An 8,159-nucleotide genomic window follows, 5' to 3' on the forward strand; every position below is an offset into this window, starting at 1 on the left:
CCAGTCGATGCAGCTGCCCACAATTAAAAGTCTGGCCTGGAGTATTTAGACAAGTTCTTCTTGGGGCCCGATAGAGAATTGTAGGAAAGGATGACGAATTTTCGCGGTAGGACCCAAGGAAGATGATGCTCCCTTCTTTTTTTTTTAAGTAGGGACGACGGCCTTTTTACCACGTGAAGACGACATTATATACCTGCAATAAAAAAATAATAGTAGGTAAATGAAATTGAAAAGGAAAAAAAAAAACATGAATTTGAACTAACAATTTCAGCCAAAATTACTAATACTAACCAAACTCAGCCAAAATAATCAATTTCATAGCATAAATTCATGACATTAGCATGGCAATAGCATGAGAATGAGCATAGTAATGGTATGGGTATGATAATATAATGAAGCTCTCCTAACAACTCGATTCAACATGAAATGTTAAAATAAATAAACTAAGAATGCAAATTAAATAATAGAATAATGAACAAAATGAAAATATTATGAGAAGAATGGATAATAAGTATTAGAAATAAGTAAAATAGAAGTGAAAAGAGTAAACAAAAGCTAAGGGTGAGAGATTGGGCGTCAAAAATGGAGTGGAAAGCGGCGCACGGGCGTGGCAAGGAGGGCGTGTGGACTTGCAGCGGCTAGGGTTAGGGTTTTTTGAGTGAAGAAGACAATGAATAGTGCAGCCTATTTATAAATTTTGGGGCACACGGCCAGGGAACACGCCCGTGGTCCCCAATTTTTGCCCGTGTGATTCGTGAATTATAAATTTGGGTGCGTCTGACAATTAGCCCACGCCCGTGTTTCTTAGGCGTGTGGGTGCATACGGCCATGTCGCACGACCGTGTCTATCTTCGTTCGCTTCTCCTACACCCGTGTATGTAGTCTTACGCCCGTGTTAATCTAACAGGTTCGACCACGGTTGCTTGGCACGGGCGTGTCGCACATCCATGTTATTTGACAGGTTTGGCCATGGTTTCAAGGCACGGGCGTATTGCACGCTCGTATTGTTTTGGCAGGTTCACCCATGGCCATGTTGCACGACCGTGGCAATTTATCGTAGCCTGTGTTAGGGAAATCTTTGCCCTGTTTTCACATGGCCTAAGGCACGCCCGTGTGCTAGGCCGTGTCTGTATGGGAAACCTATATTCAAGAGCTCCGTTAGTAAGTTAGGTGTTAAACACTAAAATTTAAAGAAGTTACTACAGTTAGTGCTTGGGTTGCCTCCCGATAAGTGCTTATTTATAGTCTAAGCTCGACTTACCTCTCCATTGAATGGTCATGGTAGTTCGAGGAGTCTATACTCCTCATTCCTGCTATGAATCTCATCAAAATAATGTTTTAGGCGGGTATTGTTTACATTAAAAGTGCCGAACTTAGGATGATTTACCTCGACTGTACCGAATGGGAAAATGCAAAGTACCGTAAAAGGGATTTCTTCATTCGGTTTGGTAGTGACAATGCGAGGATCTGCGACATCTAATAAAACTTTATCTCCAACCTTAAGTTGATTTGGAAAGGTATTGAGCTCATCCTGGCGTAGTTTTGGTTTATAGTATGTCCTCGGTTTATGTGTTCACCATTCATCTAGCTCTTCGATTTGTAGCCTTCGTTCTTTATGAATGGGTCCTCTACTATTACTTGAAAATGTTCATGTACTTTATTCAAACTCATTTCCTGCAAAGTAGGTTGCACCATATTGTCAGTTTTAGTAGAATGGTTCAGATGATCACCTTCAATTTCTGATGTGTTGCCAAAATTGCGAGCTTGAAGGGTGATTCTTTCGTCTCCCACATGAAGTGTGAGCTCACCTGTGCCAACATCAATAATTGTTCTATCAGTCGCTAAAAAGGGCCTTTCTAAAATCCAATGAGTGTTGCTATCCTCCTTTATGTCTAGAGCAACGAAGTCAACGGGAAATATAAATTTATCGATTTTAACTAGCACATCTTCAATAATACCCCTAGGAAATCTTATATTTTTATCTACTAATTGAATCATCATCCTAGTCTGTTTGGGTTTCGCAAGACCTAGTTGTTTAAACATTTTGTAAGGCATGACGTTAATACTAGCCCCTAAATCAGCTAATGCATTATTAACAAACTACCAATTAAGTAAGGAATTGTAAAACTCCCTGGATCTTTTAATTTGTTGGGTAGCTTATTCTACAGAATAGCTGAGCAAACTGCATTTAGCTCTACATACGACGCCTCATCCAACTTCTGTTTATTTGCTAAAAGCTCATTTAAAAATTTCATTGCGTTTGGCATCTGTGATAAAGCTTCAATAAACGGTAAGTTAATGTGTAATTTTTTTAAGAGTTTAATGAATTTACCAAATTGTTCATCTGAGCGGTCTTTCCTTGTCGCGTTGGGGAATGGCACACGAGGTTTATATTTGATATTCACTGATTTCTTTTTATTATGACCTACCTCATCTTGACTTCTGCTCACCACAGCTTCTTGCCTCGGTTCTGGCTTAGGCTCAACGAATACTTCTTCACCTTGAACATTGATTGCGTTGAGCTGTTCCCTTGGGTTGGGTTCAGTATTACTTGGCAAGATACCATGTGGTCATTCGGAGATTAGTTTGGACAGCTGGCCTATTTGAGTTTCGAGCCCTTGGATTGACACTTGTTGATTTTTAAATGCTGTCTCGGTGTTCTGGAAACAAGTTTCTGACACCGAGATAAATTTAGATAGCATCTCTTCAAGGTTCGATTTCTTTTCCTATTGATAGGGAGGTTGTTGAAAACCCAGAGGATTCTGTGGCCTTTGATTCCTTTGACCACCCAGGAGAAATTTGGATGGTTCCTCCAACCTGCATTATAAGTATTGCTATAAGGATTATTTTGAGATCGAGGATTATTACCCATGTAATTTAATTGTTCGTTCTCCATGCTGTGACCATAGGATTGATATTCTGAATTGCTTGATCCACCTCCACCGACTTCACAATTGCATTCTTTGGATGAACTGCGAAGAACCAAGTAAACCATCAATCTTTTATTTAGAAGTTCTACGGTTTGACAAAGATAGTAACCGAATCGGCGTTATAGGCGCTTCTTTGTTTTAGTTGGCTTAGTCCTCATGACTTGCCACTGATAGTTATTCAGTGACATCTCTTCAATAAATTCATAACCCTCTTCAGATGTTTTTTTATTGATGGTTCCCCTGGCTACTGCATCAATCATCTGTCTTGTCGAGGAGTTCACACCATTGTAGAATGTTTAAACTTGCAACCATAGAGGTAATCCATGGTGAAGACACCTTCGCAGTAGGTCCTTGTATCTCTCCCATGCATCGTAAAGAGTTTCTAAGTCTATCTGCACAAATGAAGAGATATCATTACATAATTTGACCGTTTTAGCCGGCAGAAAATATTTTAATAAAAAATTTTCGGTCATTTGTTCCCAAGTACTAATTGACACTCGTGGTAACGAGTTCAACCATTGTTTAGCTTTGTTCCTCAATGAAAAAGGGAATAATTGAAGACGAATGACATCGTCAAAAATGCCATTAATTTTAAATGTATCGCAGAATTTCAGGAAATTTGTCAAGTGAGTGTTTGGATCATCATCCTGCAAACCATCAAACTGAACAAATTGTTGTATCATTTGAATAGTGTTAGGTTTTAGTTCAAAATTATTCGCAGCAATAGCAGGCCTAACTATACTTGACTTAGTTCCTACTAAAGTAGGTTTAGCATAATCATACATAGTACGAAGAGCAGGATTCTGATCAGGTATCGCAGGAGATAGCTGATTGTCTTGATTTTCAGCCATCTTCTCGGTTATAGTTGAGATATCGTCCTCTTGCTCTTCCTTTGTGTATCTTAGGCTTCGCCTTATTTCTCTTCAGTTTCTACGAGCTGTACGATCGATTTCTTCGTCAAAAAGTAGTGGTCCTAACGGGTTTCTTCTAGTCATAAACTATAAAAACTTGCCAAGAGAAAGAAAAAGTAAATTAATAAATAATAATAAAAATAAAATAGAATTAACTTGCAAGAAAAATAAATGGCTAAAGCAATAAAAATTGAGTGTTCCTAATATCTTAGTTTCCCAGCAACGGCGCAAAAAACTTGATCCTGTTATTTTGTGTGATAAGTTTTATAAATTTATAATTAATCGTTCTTGAAACTAACTATTACCACGATGTAGGAAAGTGTATTTATCGAACAGTAGTATAGTTTTAGCAAGACCGGATTGTTGAACCCAAAGGAACTAAAAGTACTAGTAATGACTGTCTTTTTATTATCTAGCCTAAGAATAATGGGGTTTGTTTTAATTAATTAATTAACTAAACTAAGAAATCACAGAAAATAGAATTGGGGTTTTACTTTTGGAAAAACGATTGAATTAAGACAATACCTAAGGAAAAATCCACCTAGACTTCACTTGTTATTTGACTCTGAATCGAACGATTTATTCATTTAACTTGATACGTAGAAATCCCTACGTTATATTATTATCCCTCTCGAGACTAACAACGTCTAACCCTAGGTTGAATAATTGAAATCTCTTTCTAATTAACTCCCCAGGGTTGCATTAACTCGATCTATGGATCCCTTTATTAGGTTTTACCCTAATCCAGCAAAATCTTGTCACCCTATCCCTAGGCACGCAACCAACTCTACTTAATTATGACAAATGCACTCTTAGGCAGGGTCTATTCCTCCTCTGAATAAGAGCTTAACTTGAATCAATATCTTGGAATATCAAGACAAGAATTAAGAACACATAATTAAGAACAAGTCAAATATTTATCATACAATTCAGAAAATAATAACAAGATTCATCTTAGGTTTCATTCCCCTTAGGTATTTAGGGGATTTAGCTCATAACTAAAAAAGAAAACATCTCAGAAGAATAATGAATACAAAACATAAAGAATAACCCAAAACTCCTGAAGGGAAATTGAGGGGAAACCTTCAGTCTTAATGATGAATTCGGCTTCTAAGATGGATCAATCGGCTTCCTTGAGCAGTTCCCTGCTTCCCTCCCTGTGTGTCCTCTTTCCTCCTCCTCTAGGGTGAATTTATAGGCTTTAGAATGCCTAAGAACCCTCAAAATTGGCCTTTTCCGAATTGGATTAAACTTGGGCTCAGCAGGGACACGCCCGTGTGCGATTACTTCAGGCAGTGCTCGAGCCTGTTAGAATGGCACGGGCGTGTGTTATACCCGTGTGAGTTGTGCTTCGATTCTGCCAAATAGACACGGCCGTGTGGTCTGCCCGTGTGAGGAGGTACAAGCCGTGTTGATTTCGTACATTGGTCCATTTTCTCCGTTTTTGGCCTGTTTCTTGTTCCTTTTGCTCTCCTATGCTCCCCTGAGTATAAAACATGAAATTAAGGCATTAGGAGCATCGAATTCACCAATTCTAAGGAAAAATCATCCATAAAATGTGTTAAGCATAGTGTAAAAATATGTATAAATTACGGTTTATCAAAATCACAGCCAGTAACCCATTTAAATCACTAGATTCAATTCAGACTATTTCATCATTCTTGCATCTCAAATCAATAATCTTTTGTTTGCAGTTTAGAATAGCATCATGCAAAGTTAACCAATTCATACCCAGAATTATATCAAACTCATCAAAGGGTAATAACATCAGGATCAACTGGAAAACAAATGTCTTGAAACATTAACGGACAATTCTTGCAAACTTTATCAACCAAAACGCATCTGTCTAGTGGGTTCGATACTCTAATCACGAATTCAGTAAACTCTACAGGTAAAGTCTTACTAGATACTAAATTCATGCATATATAAGAATGTGTTGATCCTAGATCTGTCAAAGCAATCACAAAAGTATCGTAAAGAGTAAAAGTAACCGTAATCACATCTAGATACGAACCTTTCTCACGAGCTCGGATGGCGTAGGCTCTACCAGGTGCGCGAGCCTCAGATCTAACAGTCGTATCTTTAGTTCCCTTCTGACTACCACTCACATTACCCATATTTCTGGGCAGTTTACCTCGATAGGTGTTACTATGTTTTGGATTTTATGCAATCTCTTGCTCAACAGACTCGGGACAATCACAGATAAAATGATCTAAAGATCTACATTTGAAACAAGCTCGATTATACAGTTTACAATTACCGGGATGTCTTTTACCATAGTGTTTACACTTAGGTCGATCGGATCAGACTTTCCAACACTAGCAACAGAATTAGCTGGAGCTTTGAAGTTCGAATGTGATCTTGCACGATCTCTAATCGAATGTCCCAAATTAGCCTTTGAACGACTATAATCGTCTCAGAATTTCTTTGACACAGACTGAAATGATTTACTTGCGAATCTCTTTCTCATATCTCTAGCTTCTAAATCAGCTTTTCTTTTCTCTATCCCGAGCTCTTCAGTTTTACATGCTCGTTTAACAAGCATTACAAATTTTTATTTCTAAAATCCTGACTAACAATTTGATGTCTTCATTCAAACCATCCTCGAATCTCTTGCACATGATTGCTTCAGTTGAGACACATTCTCGTGCATACAGGCTCAGTCTCACAAATTTTCGCTCATATTTCATAACAGACATATGGCCTTCTTTAAGCTCAAGAAACTCTTTACATTTTTTATCAATAAATCTCTGACTAATATATTTCTTTCAGAATTCAGCTTGAAAGAAATCCCAGGTGGCTCGTTCTCTCGGAACCACAGATATCAGTGTCTTCCAACAATGATACGTTGTATCTCTCAAAAGTGAAACAGCACACTTAAGGCATTCATCCGAAGTCAATGATAATTCATCAAACACTCGTATCGTGTTCTCTAACCAAAATTCAGCTCTCTCGGCATCATCAGTAGTAGTAGCACTGAACTCTTCGGCCCCATATTTTTTAATTTTATCCACCGGAGGTTTATTCAATAGAATCGGATTAGCTTGTGGCATAACATGGACTTGCGGAGGACTGACCGGGGTGAAGGTTGTGGCACAGCTGGATTAGTACGGATATATTGGGTGAACCAATCATTCATCATTTGATAGAAGGCTTGTTTAGCCTCTCCGTCATAACTATTAGTAGTCAGTCTTGATTCGGATGGCGCTGTCCTTTGAGCGGTAGCCGGCGCATTACTCTCGACATCGTCAACTACGGCTCGTTCGAGATTCATTTGCTATATAAAAACACATTTTTTTGTCAAGATTCATCACACTGTCATAGTTCATAAATATGGCATGTATAGCTAGACTCACATACACTACGTTAGTCTTAGAATAAACTGAACCGTAGCTCTGATACTAACCAAATGTAACACCCTTAACCCGAATCCATCGCTGAAATAGGGTTACGAGGCATTACTGGACATATCGAAACTTTCACATATACTTAAGCATAACATAATCAAAACATATAATAATCATTCACAATTGTCCCTTATATAGGTCTACGAGACCTTAAACAAGCTTTAGAAAGGGGTTAGGACTAAACCGAGCTCATACAAAATTTTTCAAAACTTAAACATTTATCAAAGTTATAAAGGTCACACGCCCGTGTGAACAGGTTGTGTGCCTCACATGGCATTAGACACTCCTATGTGTCTAGGCTGTGGCAAAACAGGGCATACCTACTGACTTGTCCACACGGCCACATGACACACCCATGTGCCAGGCCGTGTGAAAATTAGAGAGGCTACTGACTTGGGTTACACGGCCGACCACACGCCTATGTGCCAGCCCATATGCCACACACGGCCAAAAGACACGCTCGTCTGTCTAGGTCGTGTCAAAACTGTAGGTATACTAACTTAAAATTGTAGGGTACCCTAGGGGGTACACGACCCAGTAACATAACTGTGTGTCACACACGGCCGAGACAAACGTCCGTGTCTCTGCCCATGTGGACAAAAATAGGTCATTTACAAGGCCAATTTGCCACCCTAATTTTCAAGTCCTCTCTACATGATCAAAACCAAACATTTTATACCAAATTCTCAACCAATTCACAACTAAAACATAAATTATTCATGCCATTTCATTAACAACAAATTTCATCCTTTTTAACCAATTCAAAACATACTAAAAGTCACATAGCAGACTCATTCATTCTAACATATCCTTATCTCAATATTTCACAACCAATCTCATGCCAAAATCATAACATTTCCACAACTATATCACATTCCCAACTTACCAAATTGACCATTTCTTACCAGGTC

The 8,159-nt window shown here is 38.5% G+C and overlaps 1 non-coding gene across 1 annotated transcript; it reads left to right on the forward strand.

The window, feature by feature from the left end:
• The first annotated feature begins 3,248 nt into the window (after window positions 1-3,248).
• On the forward strand, window positions 3,249-3,353 carry LOC128295704 (small nucleolar RNA R71). The gene has a single exon (XR_008286263.1). It is a non-coding gene; the product is annotated as a small nucleolar RNA R71 (small nucleolar RNA).
• The last annotated feature ends 4,806 nt before the right edge of the window (window positions 3,354-8,159 follow it).

Source organism: Gossypium arboreum, chromosome 7 (assembly GCF_025698485.1).
Source record: "Gossypium arboreum isolate Shixiya-1 chromosome 7, ASM2569848v2, whole genome shotgun sequence".
NCBI lineage: Eukaryota > Viridiplantae > Streptophyta > Magnoliopsida > Malvales > Malvaceae > Gossypium > Gossypium arboreum.